This window comes from Mustelus asterias, chromosome X (genome assembly GCF_964213995.1).
Source record: "Mustelus asterias chromosome X, sMusAst1.hap1.1, whole genome shotgun sequence".
NCBI classification, from domain to species: Eukaryota; Metazoa; Chordata; class Chondrichthyes; order Carcharhiniformes; family Triakidae; genus Mustelus; species Mustelus asterias.
This window is the reverse complement of record NC_135834.1, coordinates 10,968,044-10,992,024: the sequence shown is the minus strand read 5'-3', so window position 1 is coordinate 10,992,024 and position 23,981 is coordinate 10,968,044. Positions and strand designations below refer to the sequence as shown.

The 23,981-nt window shown below is 49.0% G+C and overlaps 1 protein-coding gene across 1 annotated transcript in view; it reads left to right on the top strand.

The window, feature by feature from the left end:
- The first annotated feature begins 380 nt into the window (after positions 1–380).
- The window catches only part of LOC144481942 (transmembrane protein 198-like), an 89,619-nt gene continuing 66,018 nt past the window's right edge, over positions 381–23,981 (top strand). The window contains exon 1 of the mRNA XM_078201112.1: positions 381–821. The gene's annotated coding sequence lies outside the window, so the exon portion shown is untranslated. The remainder of the gene's footprint in view (positions 822–23,981) is intronic.

Sequence of the window (23,981 nt, the reverse complement as noted above, 5' to 3'; positions counted from 1 at the left end):
AAGAGGGGGCAGTTAGTGAGAGGGCAGAGAAAGAGGGGGCAGTTAGTGAGAAAGAGGGGGCAGTTAGTGAGAGGGCAGAGAAAGAGGGGGCAGTTAGTGAGAAAGAGGGGGCAGTTAGTGAGAAAGAGGGGGCAGTTAGTGAGAAAGAGAGGGCAGAGAAAGAGGGGGCAGTTAGTGAGAGAGAGAAAGAGAGAGGGCAGTTAGTGAGGAAGAGAGAGAGGGGGCAGTTGGTGAGGGAGAGAGTGAAAGAGAGGGAGCAGTTAGTGTGTGTGAGAGAGGGGGCAGTTGCGGAGAGAGTGATAGCAGAGAAAGAGGAGGAAGTTGGTGAGTGAGAGAGAGGGAGGGCAGTTAGACGAGAGGGAGAAAGAAGGGGGCAGTTAACAGAGGAGAGAGTGAGAGAGGTAGTTTAGTAGAGGCAATAAAGATTTAAACTTAGTTTGTGAGAAACAAGAATGAAGCAAGGGAAAGACAGTGAAACTCAAGTCTGAGAAAAGTTAGTGAGTGTAAACATTCACACTGAGAGAAAAGGACTGACACTCATAGAGAGAGAGGCAGGAAATAGTTAAATGCTAGAACCAAACTGAGGGATTTGCAGACAAGAGATTATTTTTCTGCTTCTCTCTCTCTCTGAAAACTTGTTCCCAGTGTTTGGGAATCAGTTTCTCCGAAGGCCACAGATTCTAGTACATGATTCACAAGAAGTTGGAGAAGAGTTTGGAAGTTGTTTTGTGCAGGCACTGAGATATTTTCACCCCCCCCCCTCCCCATTCCAGAGGAAATGGCTTCAGCACACGAGTGCTGAGGGGCTGCTAGATTCGAGGGTGAGTAACGTGTCTTGTCCGCTGGCTTGAGGACTTAGCTTTTGTTCACTGCTTGCATGAGGCATGGGTTGACAGATGAATTGCTGAAGTTCTTCAGCTGGGGCCTGTTGCTCCCAGCACGGTCCTGAAGTCAGGGAGTTTGCTTTGCCCTGTTTACTCAGTGCTGTGCACTGCTCAGGCAGGGCTCCAGGAGAGAGGGAAGCCCTGTTACAGGGAGTGGGGGTGGAAGTGGGCTGATGCTGTGTGTGTGGAGGAGTACAGGTCCCACTACACAATGAGTCTATGCGGCTGGACAAAAAGCCACAACAAAAGGTATTTCTCACTTTGTCACTTACTTTGTCACTGGAGACTGGCTCAATCTGAACCCGTGTGAAGGGAAAGGTGATTGATGATTCGCCACCCATTCTCCAATGAAGCATCCATGTCCCTGGCATTGGGCCCAAGCTGGTACCAGGGAACCTGTGCCAGTATCGTATTAAGAGGAGTATTTGGGAAGCCATACACAATAAGATTGCTTTAAGTATTGAGCCACACCCATGTGTTTCCCTGCTTGTATTCCTGGCAATGTGTGATAAATGCAAACATTTCCATGTGCTCCCATTGCTGTCCATTCAGTAATTATGATGTGGAGATGCCAGTGTTGGACTGGGGTGGGCACAGTAAGAAGTCTCACAACACCAGGCTAAAGTCCAACAGGTTTATTTGGTAGCACGAGCTTTCGGAGCGTCACTCCTTCTTCAGGTGAGTCCTGACGAAGGGGCAGCGCTCCGAAAGCTCGTGCTACCAAATAAACCTGTTGGACTCTAACCTGGTGTTGTGAGACTTCTTACCGTTCAGTAAGTGGCAGCAGGGTTAATTCTGTCTGATATGATTTCAGATTGAGTTTACAAAGATAAACATCTATGTCATCCTTCCATTTAAAAAACAAAGCAATAATCGCCATCTCAAAAGATTTTTAAAAATCCACTTCTTGCTCCCGGGGATACCTTTAATGAGAACTGGCCACTTTCCGTGAAAAAGTGCTTCCTGTCACCAGTCCTGAGTTTGTCAATTTGGTAAGAGGTTTAACAACACCAGGTTAAAGTCCAACAGGTTTATTTGGTAGCAAAAGCCACACAAGCTTTCGAAGCTCTAAGCCCCTTCTTCAGGTGAGTGGGCTGACCAGAATCAGTGACCGGTATGCTTTGTCTGACCAGAATCAGTGCCCTGCTCAACAAACTGACTTTGTCAATTTGGACATGTATCCCTGCGGTTGTGGTTTACCCTGACATGGCACTCAGGATGAACCTTTTTTATTCCCTCAGCTTTCTTGTAATCTTCCGAAACAACACCTCTCGTTCGTTGCCTTTTCCAAGGTGTAAGAGTGCCAATTTTTTTCCAACCCTGCCTCCAAGCTTGGTTCCTCCATCACCAGGTGACAGGTCAACCTCCTGCACCTCTCCCTGCGCTCTTTTGAGGGTCTTTTATGACTTCAGTGACCAGAATCAGTGCCCTGCTCAACAAACTGACGGGCCAGAGCATCGCAAAGAACTGAAAAGCTTGCATTTCTGTGGTACCTTTGGAACGTCTCAAAGCATTTTACAGCCAATGAAGCACTATTTGAAATGTAGTCGCTCTTGTAATGTCGGAAATGCAGCAGCCAATTTACACAAAGAAAGCTCCCACAAACAACATTGCGATAACCATCAGATAATCTGTTTTGTCCTGTTGATTGAGGGATAAATCCTAGAATCCCTACAGTGCAGAAGGAGGCCATTTGGCCCATCGAGTCTGCACTGGCCACAATCCCACCCAGGCCCTATCCCCGTAACCCCATGCATTTACCCTTGCTAGTCCTCCTGACACTAAGGGGCAATTTAGCATGGCCAATCCACCTAACCCGCACATCTTTAGGCACCAAGGGGTAATTTAGCATAGCCAATCCACCTAACCTGCACATCTTTAGACACCAAGGGGTAATTTAGCATGGCCAATCCACCTAACCTGCACATCTTTGGAGTTTGTGAGGAAACTGGAGAAAACCCACACAGACATGGAGAATGTGCAGACTCCTGACAGACTGTGACCCAAGTCGGGAATTGAACCCGGGTCCCTGGCGCTGTGAGGCAGCAGTGCTAACCACTGAGCCACCATGCCACCCACGTAAATACAAATATTAACTGTTCTTTAGTGTTGCTGCAAAAAGGGACATGCTGTTGAAACTTTTTGTCTTTCACTGATCAGGACAGATGTAAGAATACTATATTTCAAAAGGAACAACAGTTATACTACATGAGAAAAGGGTGCTGACTGATTGGCAAGTGGACTCTGATGGAGCGTTGTGTTTCTGTGGAAAATGCACCAGGGAACAGTTATTCCTCAAAGAGAAGCTTGGATAACTGTTCCCTGGTACATTGACAAGGACATTGACAATGGTGGCGATAGTGATGCTTTTCCATTGGTGGTGATATTGATGATGGTGGTGTTGACAATGGTGGCATTGGCAGTGACAGGCTGGCGCTGGTGTTGGCAGCAGTGATGACGTGAGCAGTGGTGATGTTGGCAGTGCCAGTAGTGTGAGCAGTGGTGATGTTGGCAGTGCCAGTGGTGTGAGCAGTGGTGATGTTGGCAGTGCCAGTGGTGTGAGCAGTGGTGACGTTGGCAGTGCCAGTGGTGTGAGCAGTGGTGACGTTGGCGGTGCCAGTGGTGTGAGCAGTGGTGACGTTGGCAGTGCCAGTGGTGTGAGCAGTGGTGATGTTGGCAGTGCCAGTGGTGTGAGCAGTGGTGACGTTGGCAGTGCCAGTGGTGTGAGCAGTGGTGACGTTGGCAGTGTCAGTGGTGTGAGCAGTGGTGACGTTGGCAGTGCCAGTGGTGTGAGCAGTGGTGACGTTGGCAGTGCCAGTGGTGTGAGCAGTGGTGACGTTGGCAGTGCCAGTGGTGACATTGGCAGTGCCAGTGGTGTGAGCAGTGGTGACGTTGGCAGTGCCAGTGGTGTGAGCAGTGGTGACGTTGGCAGTGCCAGTGGTGTGAGCAGTGGTGACGTTGGCAGTGCCAGTGGTGTGAGCAGTGGTGACGTTGGCAGTGCCAGTGGTGTGAGCAGTGGTGACGTCGGCAGTGCCAGTGGTGTGAGCAGTGGTGACGTCGGCAGTGCCAGTGGTGTGAGCAGTGGTGATGTTGGCAGTGCCAGTGGTGTGAGCAGTGGTGACGTCGGCAGTGCCAGTGGTGTGAGCAGTGGTGATGTTGGCAGTGCCAGTGGTGTGAGCAGTGGTGATGTTGGCAGTGCCAGTGGTGTGAGCAGTGGTGATGTTGGCAGTGCCAGTGGTGTGAGCAGTGGTGATGTTGGCAGTGCCAGTGGTGTGAGCAGTGGTGACGTTGGCAGTGCCAGTGGTGTGAGCAGTGGTGATGTTGGCAGTGCCAGTGGTGTGAGCAGTGGTGACGTCGGCAGTGCCAGTGGTGTGAGCAGTGGTGACGTCGGCAGTGCCAGTGGTGTGAGCAGTGGTGACGTCGGCAGTGCCAGTGGTGTGAGCAGTGGTGACGTCGGCAGTGCCAGTGGTGTGAGCAGTGGTGACGTCGGCAGTGCCAGTGGTGTGAGCAGTGGTGACGTCGGCAGTGCCAGTGGTGTGAGCAGTGGTGATGTTGGCAGTGCCAGTGGTGTGAGCAGTGGTGATGTTGGCAGTGCCAGTGGTGTGAGCAGTGGTGATGTTGGCAGTGCCAGTGGTGTGAGCAGTGGTGATGTTGGCAGTGCCAGTGGTGTGAGCAGTGGTGATGTTGGCAGTGCCAGTGGTGTGAGCAGTGGTGATGTTGACAGTGCCAGGGGTGTGAGCAGTGGTGATGTGAGCAGCTTTTTTGTTTAAAGTTTATATATTAGTCACAAGCAGGCTTGCATTTACATTGCAATGAAGTCACTATGAAATTCCCCTCGTCGCCACACTCCTGTTCGGGTACACTGATGAAGGACCCCATGCACCCCGGACATTCTCTCTTCCACCTTCTTCCGTTGGGAAAAAGATACAAGAGTCTGAGGTCACGTACCAACCGACTCAAGAACAGCTTCTTCCCTGCTGCTGTCAGACTTTTGAATGGACCTACCTCGCATTAAGCTGATCTTTCTCTACACCCTAGCTATTACTGCAACACTACATTCTGCACTCTCTCCTTTCCTTCTCTATGAATGGTATGCTTTGTCTGTATAGCGCGCAAGAAACAATACTTTTCACTGTATCCCAATACATGTGACAATAAATCAAATCAAATATTAAGCTGATCTTTCTCTACACTCTATCTGTGACTGTAACACTACATTCTGCACCCTCTCCTTTCCTTCTCCCCATGTACTCTATGAACGGTATGCTTTGTCTGTATAGCGCGCAAGAAACAATACTTTTCACTGTATCCCAATACATGTGACAATAAATCAAATCAAATATTAAGCTGATCTTTCTCTACACTCTATCTGTGACTGTAACACTACATTCTGCACCCTCTCCTTTCCTTCTCCCCATGTACTCTATGAACGGTATGCTTTGTCTGTATAGCGTGCAAGAAACAATACTTTTCACTGTATCCCAATACATGTGGCAACAATAAATCAAATCAAACTGAGGGAGAATTTAGCACGGCCAATGCGCCCTAACCAGCACATGTTCCAGACTGCTGGAGGAAACCGGAGCACCCGGAGGAAACCCACGCAGACACGGTGGTCTTGGCAGTGGACGCTGGCAGTGATGTTGGAGGTGCTGCCAGCGGCACTGGTGGTGGCAGCAGTGATTTTAGTTATTCTGGTGGTGTCATCAGCGGAGGTGTTGGCAGAGCTGCTGAAGGTATTGGCAGTGATTTTTAGCAGTGATTTTTAGTTGCTGGGTGTTAGCAGCGGTGGTGTTGGCAGTGCCAGGGTCCACATTGGCAACGAGGGCGATGACAGCCGTCGTGATGTTGATGGTCACAGTGATGGTGTTGGTGATAACAGTCGTGCTGGTTTTGGCTATGATTGTGATGGCACGTCCCGAAACATTTAACAGCTGAGCCCAACCAAGGAAGAAAAAACCATGCCCATGTTAATTGTCTCACCATGAAAAACTTCAGAAAATAAAACTCAAAAGTCCCGATTAACAGTCCATTTTGGCCACTTCTGTCCTTTTGAGAAACGTCTTGTTCAGTCGGTCAGCACTGTGGTTGATGTGGCACAGTGGGTTAGCACTGCTGCCTCACAGCGCCAGGGACCTGGGTTCAATTCCCGGCTTGGGTCACTGCGTGTGTGGAGTTTGCACATTCTCCCCATGTCTGCGTGGGTTTCCTCCGGGTGCTCCGGTTTCCTCCCACACTCCGAAAGACGTGCTGGTTAGGTGCATTGGCCGTGCTAAATTCTCCCTCAGTGTGCCCGAACAGAAGTGTGGCGACTAGAGGAATTTCACAGTAACTTCATTGCAGTGTTAATGTAAGCCTACTTGTGACTAATTGATAAATTTTAACTTTTGGTGGGTGTGACTTTTGTGGAATTGAAATAAGATGAAAAGAAATGCAGCTGTGGAATCAGTGATTATTCAGTGTTAAGAATGCTTCTTAACTCAAAGGTTTTTCCAAAAAAAAGCTTCTGGTGGGCCAAGTCCTTTTACAAGACAAAGGAGGCGTGACATTCAGCTGAGTTAGTCACTGAAACTGGCTGCAAAGCATTGATAGGTGTAATGCCATCATGGTGCTTCTGATTAGTTTAATAAGGAACTTGATCTCTGGGACATTTTCACCGCGGTTACACAAACTGATGTGATTAAGAGCATCTCGTGCAGGATTTTCAATCACCTTCTGCAGTACGAAGAGGTGTGAACTTGTTGTGGACTCTGCAATTTCTCCGAACTCTCTCTCTCTCCTCCTTCGAGGCACTCATTGAAACCAACCTCTTTGAACAAGCTTTTGGCCACCCGGTCTAATATCTCCTGACGTGACTTGGTGTCAAATTTTATGATACCCCTGCCAAACGCCTTGGGACATTTTACTATGTTAAAGGCCCCACCTAAATGCAAGTTGTTGCTGTCGACAGTAATCTTGACTTTTATGTAATTAGGTTTTGGCTAAATCCTCAAGCGGAAACATTTGAAAAGTTTTCCTCTTCAGTGTCCTGCTCTTGTCTCCACTCAACGCCAGGGACCCGGGTTCGATTCCCGGCTTGCATCACTGTCTGTGTGGAGTTTGCACGTTCTCCCCATGTCTGCGTGGGTTTCCTCCGGGTACCATTGCAGTGTTGATGTAAGCCTACTTGTGACAATAAATAAACTTTGAAGGTGCCAACTAGTGCCCAGGTTGTGGAGTGGGGGGACGGGACACGGGGACACGGGGGACACACACGGGGGGGGGGGGGACACGGGGAGGGTATGGCCCTGTGACCAGGCACCCACTAGTATCTCACCCAAACACTATCTTTCATGATGTGGCGTTGCTGGTGTTGGACTGGGATAAGCACAGTAAGAAGTCTCACAACACCAGGTTAAAGTCCAACAGGTTTATTTGGTAGCACGAGCTTTCGGAGCGTTGCCCCTTCATCAGCTGAAACCAAATCTTTGTGGGACGTAGCAGTGCGGTGCGTCCAGTTCTGGTCGCCGCACTACCAGAAGGACGTGGAGGCTTTAGAGAGAGTGCAGAGGAGGTTTACCAGGATGTTGCCTGGTATGGAGGGGCTTAGTTATGAGGAGAGATTGGGTAAACTGGGGTTGTTCTCCCTGGAAAGACGGAGGATGAGGGGAGACTTAATAGAGGTGTATAAAATTATGAAAGGCATAGATAGGGTGAACGGTGGGAAGCTTTTTCCCAGGTCGGTGGTGACGTTCACGAGGGGTCATAGGTTCAAGGTGAGGCGGGGGGGAGGTTTAACACGGATATCAGAAGGACATATTTTACACAGAGGGTGGTGGGGGCCTGGAATGCGCTGCCGGGCAAGGTGGTGGAGGCAGACACACTGGGAACGTTTAAGACTTATCTAGATAGCCATATGAACGGAGTGGGAATGGAGGGATACAAAAGAATGGTCTAGTTTGGACCAGGGAACGGCGCGGGCTTGGAGGGCCGAAGGGCCTGTGCTGTATTGTTCTTTTGTTCCATTCTATGTCCTGGTGGAGAGACTGACGGAGGACTCCAGTCACCTCAATGCAAAAGGGAATGAACGTAGACAAATAACGTGTCAGACCAAGGAAGCAGTGCAGGGCACGCTTGTCCTCGGGGGTGGACATTTGCCGTATGGCCGTTGTCTTGTCCGGATCTGGCTTTGCACCAACTGTGAGCAGGTGGCCCACATGGGGAACCTGGTCGACCCTGAGTCTGCACTTAGCAGGGTTGAGCTTCAACTGTACGGCCTCGATTCTGTTCTCGCACTGAGCGGCCTTGCACCAGGATGTCATTGACGATAATTTCACAGGGTTGGCCTGCAAAGACCTCGCCACCAGTGGAGGTACCATGGGACATGCGGATGAGCCTGTATCTGCTCACTCGAGACATGAGTGTAAGTGAGCTTTGAAGATTCTTCATCCATTGTCAAAATCTGCACTTTGCATCCAGGATGTTGAAAAGCTGTGTGCTGAGTGCACCATGCGGTGCTCCTGAATATCATTCTATATCCCGGTGGAGAAGCTGATGGAATGGCATGTTGGCTATGATCTGTTCAACTGCCTTCATGGGGTGGTGGGGTGTCTGAAGTGCTTTATTCGGGTGAACTGGGTCAATGCAGATCCTCACCGTGCCATCTCTCTTTGCTATAGCTACCATTGCAGAAACCGACTGTGTGGCCTCATCTATTTCTTGCGCTACTGACATGTCACTTCCTGTGTGCAGGTCATGGCAATATATACATGGATACACATTCTAACTAGTATCTCTTTTTTTGTGGCTCAGAGTTGAATTTTGTTTGGATACTGTTCTTGTGAAGCACCCTGGGAAATTATACTGAGGTAAAAGTTAATAAAGTTTATTCTGAAGTTACTGTGAAAATCCCCCAGTCGCCACACTCCTGTTTGGGTACACCAAGGGAGAATTTAGCACGGCCAATGCACCTAACCAGCACTTCTTTCAGACTGTGGGAGGAAACCGGAGCACCCGGAGGAAACCCACGCAGACACGGGGAGAACGTGCAAACTCCACCCGGGCAGTGACCCAAGGCCGGGAATCGAACCCTGGGCACTGTGAGGCAGCAGTGCTAACCACTGTGCCGCCTCGTTCCTGGGCCTGGATCACTGAGCTAATGTGAAGCCATCCCAGCTGATCTTGCTACATCAGACCAGAGAATCACTGTCCAACTAAGTACTGGAAAAACCAAAGCCATTGTCTTCAGTCCCTGCCACAAACTCCATTCCCCAATCGCCAAATCTAGTCTTCTCCCTGGCAACTGTCTTAAGGTTGAACCAGACTGGTTTGTAACCTGCCCTTGAGATGGGTTTGTGCACAGGAAACCAGAGGAAACCCACGCAGACACGGGGAGAACGTGCAGACTCCGCACAGACAGTGACCCGAGGCCGGGAATCGAACCCGGGTCCCTGGCGCTGTGAGGCAGCAGTGCCAACCACTGTGCCACCGTGCCGCCCCACTTGCTATATAAATGCAAGCTGCTGTCATCTTGTTTGGAGATTGTTTTTCGGTCAACCACAAATTTGCTCCAGTTGTTGCATTGCTGATAGGTCTCATTTTGAGCCACAGCCAAAGTTACTTAGTCACAAGTAAGGCTTACATTAACACTGCAATGAAGTTACTGTGGAATTCCCCTAGTCGCCACACTCCGGCGCCTGTTCGGGTCAATGCACCCTAACCAGCACGTCTTTCGGACTGAGAAGAAACCGGAGCACCCGGAGGAAACCCACACAGATACGGGGAGAACGTGCAGACTCCACACAGACAGTGACCCGAGCCGTTTTGAATGCACCAAGTGTTTGGGTCTGAGTGTGATGTACGTCTGTTAAGTCTCCAGTTGGGGGACGGTGGGAGTGGGTGGCTGGGGGTGCAGGAGGAAGGAAGTGAAGCATATGGAGGACCCTTGTGCCTTTTTTAATTGATTTCAGACAGCGAGCGGCTCACTCCCTCTTGACCTCAGTCTCTTCAGGTTAAACAGTTGTGTTCTGTTAGCTGCCTGAGCACAAGGAGGAATCTTTCTGATAACTGTGGAAACAATTACAAAAAATCTGGCATGAAGATTGCTGCAGAGAAACTTCAAGAGACAAAACGTCCTCTGGTTTGATAGTTAACTTCTACTCTATAATCAGCATTGCAGACGTACAGAAAACTTTCTGTTCAGTAGATAATGTGCATATTTACAAAGCTGCAATGAAAAATCCTGTTCCTGGTTTAAGCTACATTGTTTCAGAAGGTAACTCCATTATTTTTTGTCATTATTGTCCCCACTCCATTGTTCCCCTCCTCCCTGTGTTAGCTGCCCCTGCGTGAAATCTGTGTCCTCCAGTTGTGCCATTCTTGTGTGAGTGTATAGGGCGAGGATGGTTGAGCTATTCCGTTGCAGCATGAGTCATGGTCATGCCAGATCCAAGCATCCTTGCCATGAATCATGACTGGGAGCGGCACGGTGGCACAGTGGTTAGCACTGCTGCCTCCCAGCAACAGGGACCCGGGTTCAATTCCCGGCTTGGGTCACTGTCTGTGAGGAGTTTGCACGTTGTCCCCATGTCTGTGTGGGTTTCCTCCGGGTGCTCCGGTTTCCTCCCACACTCCAAAGATGTGTAGGTTAGGTGGATTGGCCGTGCTAAATTGTCCCTTAGTGTCTAAAGGTTCAGGGGGATTAGCCATTATAGGTTGCCCCTTAGTGTCCAAAGGTTAGGGGGATTAGCGGGGTAAATACATGGAGTTATGGAGATAAGGCCTGGGTAAGATGCTCTGTCGGAGAGTTGGTGCAGACTCAAAGTGCAGAAGGAGGCCATTCGGCCCAATCAGAATTCTATGTATGAATTGTATTGAAACCTGACATGGTGTTGCATCAGGTGTTACAACAGGTGATAAAAAGATTGACAAGAATGCTTCCAGGGTTGAGGGATTTCAGTTAGATGGATAGATTGGAGATGGAGGAAGAGGACAGGCACTGGCAAGGACGTGATGGGCCAAATGGCTTCCTTCTCTGCTGTAAGCATTCTATGCTTCTATTTACCCACTAAGCTATTGGCAGAAGCTTTGTCAAGTTTTGTTTTAAAATAAATTCATATCAATTGCTTGCTACAATTGAGAGGGAGGCGGTGTTATTGCTGGACTCGTAATCCAGAGAGCCTGGGTAATGAGCGGGCATCGAATCCCACCATGACAGATGGTGAAATTTGAATTCAATGAAAATCTGGAATTAAAAGTCTAATAATGACCATGAAACCATTTTCGATTGTTGTAAAAACCCATCTGGTTCACGAATGTCCTTTTGGGAAGGAAATCTGCCATCCTTACCCGGTCTGGCCCACATGTGACTCCAGAGCAATGTGGTTGACTCTTAAAATGGCGTGGCAAGCCACCCAATTGTATTGAACTGCTGCCAATGAGACTGGACAGACCAACTAGCATTCAGCTAGGTAACCGGAAACCCTGCAAAGTTCTCCTTACTAGCATCTGGGGGCTTGTACCGAAATTGGGAGAGCTGTCTCATAGGCTGGTCAAGCCTGAAATTGTCTGGAAGGCATGATTCCACGAGTATGACTATGTCCCAGACATCACCATCCCTGGTACGTCCTGTCCCACCAGCACACCCTGCAGAGGTTGTGGCACAGTGATAAACAGTCGAGAAAGAGTTGCCCTGGGAATCCTTGATGTGAACTCCAAATGTCACAAAATCCCATGGCATCAAGTCAAACATGGATAAGGAAACTTCCTGCTGATTACCACATGAATGAGTACTCCACCATGTTGAACACTGCTTGGAAGAAACACTGAGGATGACAAGGGCACAGAATGCACTCTGGGTGGGGGACTTCACTGTCCATCACTGACTGACTGTAGCATCACCACAGACCGAGCTGGCCGGGTCCTAAAGGACATCGCTGCTAGGCTGGGACTGTGGCAGGTGGTGAGGGAACCAACATGAGGGCAAAACATACTTGACCTCATTCTCACCACCTAGCCTTCCGCAGCTGCATCTGCCCATGGCTGTATCAGTAGAAGGACAAGGGCAGCAGATACCTGGGAACACCACCACCTGGAGGTTCCCCTCCAAGTCACTCACCATCCTGATTTGGGAATATATCGCCGTTCCTTCACTGTTGCTGGGTCAAAATCCTGGAACTCCCTCCCAAACAGCACTGTGCGTGTACCTACACCACATGGACTGACTGATGTCCAATAACAATCCTGGAACTCCCTCCCAAACAGCGCTGTGGGTGTACTTACACCACATGGACTGACTGATGTCCAATAACAATCCTGGAACTCCCTCCCTAACAGCACTGTGGGTGTACCTACAGCACATGGACTGACTGATGTCCAATAACAATCCTGGAACTCCCTCCCTAACAGCGCTGTGGGTGTACCTACACCACATGGACTGACTGATGTCCAATAACAATCCTGGAACTCCCTCCCTAACAGCGCTGTGGGTGTACCTACACCACATGGACTGACTGATGTCCAATAACAATCCTGGAACTCCCTCCCTAACAGCGCTGTGGGTGCACCTACACCACATGGACTGCAGCAGGTTCAAGAAGGCAGCTCACCACTACCTTCCCGAGGGGCAATTAAGGATGGGCAATGAACGCTGGTGTTGCCAGTGACACCCACATCCCATGCAAGAATAAATAAAACAGCACCCATTCAGAATGGGCAAATGTCAGCCAGTCTGTTTTAACCTTTCCATTTATTTTTGTATCACCGCATTCTTTGTAAAAACATTTGTTTCAACGTTATTTGTTAAAATAAAGTAACGAGTAGCCGGTTAGTCAGGACTAGCACTGAGATGCAATGACAGTTGCAATTCTTAAATGGTTTGCATTGTCTGAGAGAGAGAGAAACAGAGAGGGGGAAAAGGTACAAAATCAATCCAAAATTCCCTTGAAGAATTGAGGACCTACATTGGTCAAGTTGAGGATGGGGAAACAAGAAATAAAATCCTCTCTTCCCATTTGAAGAGCTGTGAAATCCACATTGGAAGCGATGATTCTGGACTCCGCACTCTTGGAAGGCATTCGAGAGGGCGCAGAAAAGATTCATGGGAATGGTTCCAGAGATGAGTAGCTTCTGTTCCGTAGGTTGGAGCAGCTGAAACTGTTCTCCTTTAGAAAAGAGGAGAATCATACAATCCCTCCAGTGCAGAAGGAAGCCATTTGGCCCATCGAATCTGCACCGACCACAATCCCACCCAACCCCTATCCGTATAACCCCAGATATTTACTCTGCTAATTGCCGTAGCCTACACACCTTGGGACACTAAGGGGCAATTTAACATGGTCAATCTACTTAACCGCATGTCTTTGGAGTGTGGGAGGAAACCGCAGCACCCGGAGGAAACCCACGCAGACACGGGGAGAATGTGTAGACTCCACACAGACAGTGACCCAAGCCGGGAATCAAACCCGGGTCCCTGGCGATGTGAGGCAGCAGTGCTAACCACTGTGCCACCGTGCCATCCCCTGGCGGAGGTTGAGAGGACATTTTATAAAGGTGCTCAAAATCAAGAGGGGCAAAATTATGTTGGCAAAAGGGTTGAGAGCCAGATGGCACTGATCGAAGGGGAGTGGCAGAAGAAGCAACACTGATAGCAAAAGGAAAACCTTTCTCACACAGCGCTTGTTGGGATCTGGAATGCACTGCCAGAGTGTAGAGTGAATGCAGGGTCAATCAAGGCATTCAAAAGGGATGTGGATAATTATCTTAAAAAGGTGGGGGGGCACTATGTGAACTGCTCTTGCAGAGAGCCAGCATCAACACAATGGGCTGAAGTGCCTCCTCCAGGGAAAACAATTGTAGGCTGATGGGGGGGAAAAGGCAGGGCAGTGGGACTAAGAAATTGCTCTTGCAGAGAATTAGCACAGACACCACTGGCCTCCTTCTGTGCTGTAACCATTCTGTGAACCATTCTCGATAAAGCTCGGCACAACATCGTGGGCCGAAGGGCCTGTTCTGTGCTGTACTGTTCTATGTTCTATGAACTAACTGGTGGAGGCCATTCTGCCCCTCAAGCCTGTTCTGCAATTCAGTTGGATCGTAGCTGATCAGGACCTCAACTCCTGCCTTTGCTCTGTAATCCTCACTACCCGTATCCCATGATAATCAGTTTTAAAGGTTCCAATTCCCTCCCCGCCGTCCTTTAGGGGAGAGAGTTCCACACTCCTTTGTGTCATTCTTTTTGCATCTTGTGGTAACACTGCTGAGGGCTAAGCTCATTTTGGCTTGAAGAGTGACAACAATCTGAGTGTGATTTTAAATAATGTGCAATCCAAAATGTTACTACATGAAGAAACGCTTAATTCCCCCCCCCCATAACCCCCAATCTCTGATTCCAAGAGATTTCAGGAAAATTTATAGGCTGTGACGAATAACATTCCGGAATGGGAGCATGCAGGAAAGTATTATTGCAAGCATGGAAAAAAGTTTATTTTTCCCCTCAGAAATGTTTCCATTCCTGTGTGTTACAGATTTGAGGCCTTGCACCCAAGTGTTAACAAGTTCCAGTGATTTGTCGAGTGGTAAATTCCCTCTTTGGCCAACAGATGGTCTATCTATAGACCTTTCCAAAAAGAAATGTTGCACCCCGTCAGCTTATAACAAGTACTTTCAGATCAATTTACATTCGAGGTAGCTTACAGGCATGTTTCTACTTTTAAATTGCTCCACCATTGGTGGTGACTGTGCCTTCAGCTGCCTGGGCCCTAACCTCTGGAATTCCCTCCCAAAACTGCTCCGCTCTCTCTCTTACCTCCTTTAAGATGTTCCTTAAATCTCACCAGTCACTTGTCTTAATGTCTTATGTGCTAAGATATCAAATTGTGTTAATGCCTCTCGAGAACCTTTGGATGCTTATCACATTGAAGTTACTACATACATGCAAGCTGTTTTCCCTCGAGTGAAGGCGTATGGTGTGCTGGCCTTCATCAATCGAGGGATTGAGTTTAGGAGTCCGGGGATAATGATGCAGCTTTATAAGACCCTCATCAGACCCCACTTGGAGTACTGTGCTCAGTTCTGGTCGCCTCATTACAGGAAGGATGTGGAAAAGATTGAAAGGGTGCAGAGGAGATTTACAAGGATGTTGCCTGGATTGGGTGGCATGCCTTATGAGGATAGGTTGAGGGAGCTCGGTCTTTTCTCCTTGGAGAGACGAAGGATGAGAGGTGACCTGATAGAGGTGTACAAGATGTTGAGAGGTATAGATCGGGTGGATTCTCAGAGGCTTTTTCCCAGGGCTGAAATGGCTGCTACGAGAGGACACAGGTTTAAGATTCTGGGGGGTAGGTACAGAGGAGATGTCAGGGGTAAGTTTTTCACTCCGAGGGTGGTGGGTGAGTGGAATCGGCTGCCGTCAGTGGTGGTGGAGGCAAATTCGATGGGGTCTTTTCAGAGACTCCTGGATGAGTACATGGGACTTAATAGGATTGAGGTTTATAGGTAGGTCTACATATAAGCCTAGGTAGGTAGGGACATGACCGACGCAACTTGTGGGCCGAAGGGCCTGTTTGTGCTGTATTTTTTCTATGTTCTATAGATGATCATATAAAGAGATTAAGGGAATAGAAACATAGAAGATAGGAGCAGGAGGAGGCCATTCAGCCCTTCGAGCCTGCTCGGCCATTCATCACCATCATGGCTGATCGTCCAACTCAACAGCCTAATCTTGCTTTTTCCCCATAACCTTTGATCCCATTCACTCCAAGTGCTATATCCAGCCCCCTCTTGAATACATTCAATGTTTTGGCATCAACTACTTCCTGTGGGAATGAATTCCAGACTCCCCACTCTTTGGGTGAAGAAATGTCTCCTCACCTCCGTTCTACCCCGAATCCTCAGACTGTGACCCCTGGTTCTGGACTCCCCCACCATCGGGAACATCCTCCCTGCATCTACCCTGTCTAGTCCTGTTAGAATTTTATAAGTCTCTATGAGATCCCCCCTCATTCGTCTGAACTCCAGCGAAAACAATCCTAACCTCGTCAATGTCTCCTCATACATCAGTCCCGCCATCCCCGGAATCAGCCTGGTAAACCTTCACTGCACTCCCTCGAGAGCAAGAACATCCTTCCTCAGAAAAGATCGAAACTGCACACAATATTCTATAGGGTGTTCTATAGGGTAGATAGAGAAACTATTTCCTCTGGTCGGAGAGTCCAGATGTGGAGATGCCGGCGTTGGACTGGGGTAAACACAGTAAGAAGTTTAACAACACCAGGTTAAAGTCCAACAGATTTATTTGGTAGCAAATACCATAAGCTTTCGGAGCGCTGCTCCTTCGTCAGATGGAGTGGTCTCTGTTCTCCAAGGACATGGGGGTAGAATCTAAAATTTGAGCTAAACCGTTTGGGGGTCATATGAGGAAGCATTTCACAGAGGAGTGGAAATCTAGCACACACCCGCTTCCTGGAAATAGCTGTTGGGAGGGTGGAGGGGGATTGAAAATTTCAAAACTGAGGAGATTGATAGATTTTTCTTGGGCAAGGTTATTGAAGGATATAAATACACTATAATCTAATTGGCTTTCAGAACAGACTAAACCAGCTCCAGCTCCAATATCCTGAAGTAGAAGGTCTTATGCTGCAGTTGTAGTACCCCTACCTGGAAGCTCTGGGTTCGAGTCCAATGCGGGTGGCACAGTGGTTAGCACTGCTGCCTCGCAGTACCAGGGACCCGGGTTCGATTCCCGGCTTGGGTCACTGTCTGTGTGGAGTCTGCACGTTCTCCCCGTGTCTGCATGGGTTTCCTCCGGGTGCTCCGGTTTCTTCCCAGTCTGAAAGACGTGCCGGTTAGGGTGCATTGGCCATGCTAAATTCTCCCTCAGTGTACCCGAACAGGAGTATGGCGACTGGGGGATTTTCACAGTGACTTCATTGCAGTGTTAATGTAAGCCTACTTCGTGACTAATAAATAAACTTTAACGCCAGGACTTGTTGGCCATGGAAGGAGCGTTCAGTGTGGTTCAACGGGCCAATAATCAGCTCAGGAATCCTTCCACCACTGTCTCTCCGCACTATTCCCCAGAGGGTAAGAAAAACAGTACGGGTGTGAAGATATGCTCACAACAACAATGTCCCTAAAACAAGTCTTGTGCGTTTTACACTGGATCCTCCATTCAGCTTTCACGTACACACATTTGCAAAGGAATGCTGCGCTCGCCTGCAGGTTAAGGTACAAGTTCACCTTCCGCTGCGCTTTTGCATGTTGTAGGCTTGTATTTAAGAGAGTTTCCGAGTTGTTTGCTTTTTAAAAGCTTTGGTTAGCATTTGAGGTTGGCATGTGTGCAAATGCTTTTTGAAATGGGCCTTCTTTGAGGATGTGTTAAGCTGCAGGAAGTCTAGCAGCTACCAGTGTCAAATATGTCAGGCATCTGTCCAGGGCTTAGGCGTCTCCACAACCATCTGTTCACTCCCAAATATGGCAGGTCTCTCCAGGGAGCTTCATACTTTCCTAGATTTGAAGTGTTCCTCGATGGGCTGCAGCATTATTTTTGGATTTCCCATGAACGAGCAAGGCTCACCGAACAGCAGCTGGCCAAGTGGCACAGGGGTGCAGATCCACAGTGTGGCTCGAGTGACTCCCCTCACTACCAGAAAGATGTGGATGCTTTGGAGAGGCTACAGAAGAGGTTTACCAAGATGTTGCCTGGTCTGGAGGGTATTAGTTCTGAGGAGAGGTTGGATAAACTCGGTTTGTTCCCACTAGAACAACGGAGGTTGAGGGGTGGCCTGATAGAGGTTTACAAGATTATGAGTGGCATGGACAGAGTGGATAGTCAGATGCTCTTTCCTAGGGTGGAAAAGTCAAGTACTCGGGGACATAGGTTTAAGGTGCGTGGGGAAAAGTTTAGAGGAGATGTGTGAGGCATGTTTTTTTGCACAGAGGGTGGTGAATGTCTGGAACGCGCTGCCCGGGGAGGTGGTGGGAGCAGGTACGATAGCGGCATTTAAGGGGCAACTGGACGAATACATGAATAGGATGGGAATGGAAGGATACGGACTCTGTAAGTGCGTACGGTTTTAGTTTAGGCAGGCATCATGATTGGCGCTGGAGGGCCGAAGGGCCTGTTCCTGTCCTGTACTGTTCTTTGGAGGCTTTTGTGGTGTAGGATTTTCCCCTCTTCCAAGGGTGGACCCCACACTGATGGAGTAACTGAAGGAAAAAGGGGTGGGCTGATTTTTGTTCTTGCCCTGGTGCTTTGGGAAAACTTTGTACTAATCAACAAGTTGATTTATTGTCACAAGTATTGGGATACAGTGAAGAGTATTGTTTCTTGCGTGCTGTACAGACAATGCATACCATTCATAGAGAAGGAAAGGAGAGGGTGCAGAATGTAGTGTTACAGTCATAGCTAGGGTGCAGAGAAAGATCAACTTAATGCGAGGTAGGTCCATTCAAAAGTCTGACAGCAGCAGGGAAGAAGCTGTTCTTGAGTCGGTTGGTACGTGACCTCAGACTTTTGTATCTTTTTCCCAACGGAAGAAGGTGGAAGAGAGAATGTCCGGGGTGCGTGGGGTCCTTAATTATGCTGGCTGCTTTGCCGAGGCAGCGGGAAGTGTAGACAGAGTCAATGGATGGGAGGCTGGTTTGCATGATGGACTGGGCTTGGGTAAAATGCAGTTACAATGACCTAAATGGGCTGCCTAACCCAAACTTGTAGCTTCCTCCAGTTTGGACTGGATGGGCTAAATGGCATCCTTCTGTGTCATAATGATGACCCTAACTCTCAGCAGCTGTCAGGAACAGCAGGGCCTTCACATTGGGCTGGCAATCCGGTTTGGAAATATCCCTGGAGGTATTATCACATGACCCTCCTGTTTCACCCCATGTTATTGCCATTGGCCACCCATCATGTCCATTATTGCAGCACACTTCCTCCTTCCCTCACCAATTGGAAAGGGGATTCACTGACTATTGATCAAACAGCCCCTTTTCCCACACCCTCCAAACCCGCTGCCATCTCCACGTCCCACTCCATCCAAACCCGCTGCCATCTCTACCCTGTCCTGCACTATCCAAACCCACTGCCATCTCCACGTCCCACACCCTCCAAACCCACTGCCATCTCCACGTCCCACACCCTCCAAACCCGCTGCCACCTCCACGTCCCACACCCTCCAAACCCACTGCCATCTCCACGTCCCACTCCATCCAAACCCGCTGCCATCTCTACCCTGTCCTGCACTATCCAAACCCACTGCCATCTCCACGTCCCACTCCATCCAAACCCGCTGCCATCTCTACCCTGTCCTGCACTATCCAAACCCACTGCCATCTCCACGTCCCACACCCTCCAAACCCGCTGCCATCTCCACGTCCCACACCCTCCAAACCCACTGCCATCTCCACGTCCCACACCCTCCAAACCCACTGCCATCTCCATGTCCCACACCATCCAAACCCGCTGCCATCTCTACCCTGTCTTGTGCCATCCAAACCCGCTGCCATCTCCACGATCCACACCCTCCAAACCCACTGCCATCTCCACGTCCCATACCCTCCAAAGCCACTGCCATCTCCACGTCCCACACCCTCCAAACCCGCTGCCATCTCTACGATCCACTCCATCCAAACCCGCTGCCATCTCTACGATCCACTCCATCCAAACCCACTGCCATCTCCACGTCCCACACCCTCCAAACCCACTGCCATCTCCACGTTCCACTCCATCCAAACCCACTGCCATCTCTACCCTGTCCTGTGCCATCCAAACCTGTTGCCATTTCTACGTCCCACACCATCCAAACCCGCTGCCATCTCCATGTCCCACACCCTCCAAACCCACTGCCATCTCCACGTCCCACACCCTCCAAACCCACTGCCATCTCCACATCCCGCACCTTCCAAACCCACTGCCATCTCCACGTCCCACACCCTCCAAACCCACTGCCATCTCCACGTTCCACTCCATCCAAACCCACTGCCATCTCTACCCTGTCCTGTGCCATCCAAACCTGTTGCCATTTCTACGTCCCACACCATCCAAACCCGCTGCCATCTCCACATTCCACACCCTCCAACCCCACTGCCATCTCAACCTGTCCCGCGCCATCCAAACCCACTGCCATCTCCACATTCCACTCCATCCAAACCCACTGCCATCTCCAACACGTTTAGAACAAGTGGTCAAAGTAATTGAGAAAATGAACTAAATAACGCTTTGACCCTTTTCTCTGAAGTTGCTGGAAACTGCACCCAGGCGATTAATTCTTGGAAACTCCAGGGCAGTCCTTGTGGGTTGTCAACCCAGCCTCCAAAAGGTGCTGAATGAGGCCTATCTCTTAATTCTTGGCATTCCTCAAGGCAGTGGCAGCAACTCCACTGGCAGTAAAGTTGGGCTCTCCCTCGGCTGGGTGGCACAGTTCAATGTTGGCACTGGCCTTGGATGATAACTGGCACGGTTGCAATCAGTGATGGTGCTGTGGATCCATTGGATATTCTTTTTCAATGCAATTAGAGGGTTCTAACCCCCCAAGAGTTAATGATTAATGTCCTCAGCACATGCTGCCAGCAAAAACCCAAGAGTAAAATTCAGAAAGGCACTAAAAAAATGTTATTTTAAATTTTTAGTTGAGCATTTTTGTTAATTAGCTCTGAGTAATGGAGATGGAAAGGAACTGTTTGACCCAACGGGGCGGTCAGAGGTGAGAAGTCATGTGATAATCCCCAGGAATAAGTTTAAGCAGAGTTGGCAACTGACAGTGTGACGGCACCTCCGTGCTAAAATTCCCACCTGATCCCCATCGTTGGGGGAGGGACAGGTCCGTGGGGAATAATCCCTGGCAGGAGCTGTTGATTTACCTTTCTCTCCTCAGGCAATCTCATTGCTCTCGCTGTCAGTGAGGTGGAGAACTCCCCATGTGACTGGATTTGAATGGAAGCAGCTGTTGGAGTCTAACTCGAGCGAATCTGGTATAATTATGGCAGGGGAGCATGCCGAAACAGGGGAAATTGATCCCATACTCACATCTCTGAACCATTTCTCATGCCAAGGCTGTAATAAATCCTCTCCCGTCCGCTGCTCAGTGCGTTTTGACAGATTTACCCTTTCCTGGATATATGCTACTCCGAGCTGTTAACAGATTTGTTCTTGGGGAATCACAGAATCCTACAGTGCAGAAGGAGGCCATTCGGCCCATCGAGTCTGCACCGACCACAATCCCACCCAGCCCCGATCCCCATAACCTCATGCATTTACCCTAGCTAGTCCCCCTGACACTAAAGGACAATTTAGCATGGCCAATCCACCTAACCTGCACATCTTTGGACACTAAGGGATGATTTAGCATGGCCAATCCACCTAACCTGCACATCTTTCGACACTAAGGGACAATTTAGCATGGCCAATCCACCTAACCTGCACATCTTTGGACACTAAGGGACAATTTAGCATGGCCAATCCCCCTAACCTGCACATCTTTGGACACTAAGGGGCAATTTAGCATGGCCAATCCCCCTAACCTGCACATCTTTGGACACTAAGGGGCAATTTAGCATGGCCAATCCACCTAACCTGCACATCTTTGGACACTAAGGGGCAATTTAGCACGGCCAATCCCCCTAACCTGCACATCTTTGGACACTAAGGGGCAATTTAGCACGGCCAATCCCCCTAACCTGCACATCTTTGGACACTAAGGGACAATTTAGCATGGCTAATCCACCTAACCTGCACATCTTTGGACACTAAGGGACAATTTAGCACGGCCAATCCACCTAACCTGCACATCTTTGGACACTAAGGGGCAATTTAGCATGGCCAATCCACCTAACCTGCACATCTTTGGGACTGTGGGAGGAAACCGGAGCACCCGGAGGAAACCCACGCAGACACGGGGAGAACGTGCAAACTCCACACAGACAGTGACCCAAGCCGAGAATTGAACCCGGGTCCCTGGCGCTGTGAGGCAGCAGTGCTAACCACTGTGCCACCGTGCCTCCTCGATGAGGATAGTAAGCCAGTGCTTTACTGTCCGGTCTCCGTTGCCCTTGTTAACAATGAGGCACATTGTGTGGGACTGACATCATGTGTAGGCCCCCATTAGTAAACCATAGAATAGAAGTTATGGCACAGGAGGCCATTTGACCCATTGTGTCTACAAGAGCAACTCACCCAGTCCCACTCCACTGCCTGTTCCCCATGGCCCTGCAATTTTATTTTCAGATAATGATCCAATTCCCCTTTGAAAGCCACGATTGAATCTACCTCCATCGCACTCTCATTCTAGATCCAAATCACTCACCTGCAGTTTGTCCTCTCGTTGCTCTTTCTGCTTTTCTCAATCACCTTTATATCCGTGTCCTCTGATTTTTGATCCTTCCACCAATGGAAGCAGTTTCTCCCTATCTACTCCGTCCAGACCCCCCCTCACAATTTTGAATCCCTTTACAAACCTCCTCTCGACCTTCTCTTCTCCAAGAACAGCCCCAGCTTCCCTGATCTAACCATGTAGCTGAAGTTCCTCATCCCCGGAATCATTCTCATGAATCTTTTCTGCCTCCTCTCCAAAGCCTCCAAAGGGGCGACCTGATTGAGGTGTTCAAGATTCTGAGGGGCATGGACAGGGAGCAGCTGTTTCCCTTAGTTGAAGAGTTGGTCATGAGGGGACATAGGTTAAAAATGATGGGTGGGAGCTTTAGGGGGGATTTGAGGCAAAACTCTTTTACTCAGAGGGTGGTGAGGGTCTGGAATGCACTGCCTGGGAGGGTGGTGGAGGCGGGATGCCTCACATCATTTAAAAAATACCTGGATGAACACTTGGCGCCCCATAACACTCAAGGCCAAGTGCCGGCAAGTGGGATTAGGTGGGCAGGTCAGGGCCTGTCATTGCTGACTCGATAGGCCGAAAGGCCTCTTTTGGGCTGTAATATTCTGTGATCCTTCCTAGGTGTCCAGAATTGGACACAATACTCCAGTTGAGGCTGAACCGGTGTTTTATAAAGATTCGTCATAACTTCCTTTCTTTATTTACAACAATTGGGTGGCTTATTTTGTCCTGTGCTGGTAAATTAGCTGATTTATTGGCCTCTAGTCTGGTACATAACCTCTCAGCGATTGCCTCCACTATCGAACTGCTCCCTAGCCCCCTCTGTGCTAAACAATGGGACCCACACCTAACTCTGGATAGAAAGATTTGATTGACTGTGTAACAAATCAGTTGGGATTGAGCCAGACAAGGTGACAGGGTCCCTGCCATTTGAAGTCTAACGGTGAGGGAGACACGACACTTCAGCATAAATGGCGCACAGAGATAGGATTGTCTTTGAATTTCTTTTTTAAAACAGAATTTTCTTTCCCTGGCACAAAATACTTAATACCTTTTTATCATTTAATCTTTTCAGTGAAACCAAGTGCAGATGCTGCAATATAAAAGGGAGACTTGCTAGAACGAGTCCTGATCAGAATTTGAGGAGTGAATGGACAGTTAACGCTGCAGGTCTGACCAGATGAGTGTCTCTGGCGACATTCATGGAAACATTTTAGCTCTGAGCACACTGCCCTTTTATTGCTGGATGAATCTGGGCTGCAATCTCACATTTTTGTGTCTCCTTGCCTCTCCTGATTGTTGTACATTTCTAGAGGAATGCTCTTAGCCTTCCAGCACCTTGCCCTGGACCACCTTTAGTGTATGAATCTAGACCGAGTGTTTAATTTAACACTACAGCCTCGAATACAGACCTCAAATCCCACTGTGTCAGATGGTGAAATTTGATTCCAATAAAAATCTGGAATTAAAAGTATGATGATGATTATGAAAAACCTTTTGAGGCGGCACAGTGGTTAGCACTGCTGCCTCACAAAGCCAGGGACCCAGGTTCGATTCCCAGCTTGGGTCACTGTCTGTGTGGAGTCTGCACGTTCTCCCCATGTCTGCATGGGTTTACTCCGAGTGCTCCGGTTTCCTCCCACACTCCAAAGATGTGCAGGTTAGGTGTATTGGCCATGCTAAATTGTCCCTTAGTGTCCAAAGATGTGCAGGTAAGGTGGATTGGCCATGCTAAATTGCCCCTTAGTGTCCAAAGATGTGCAGGTAAGGTGGATTGGCCATGCTAAATTGCCCCTTA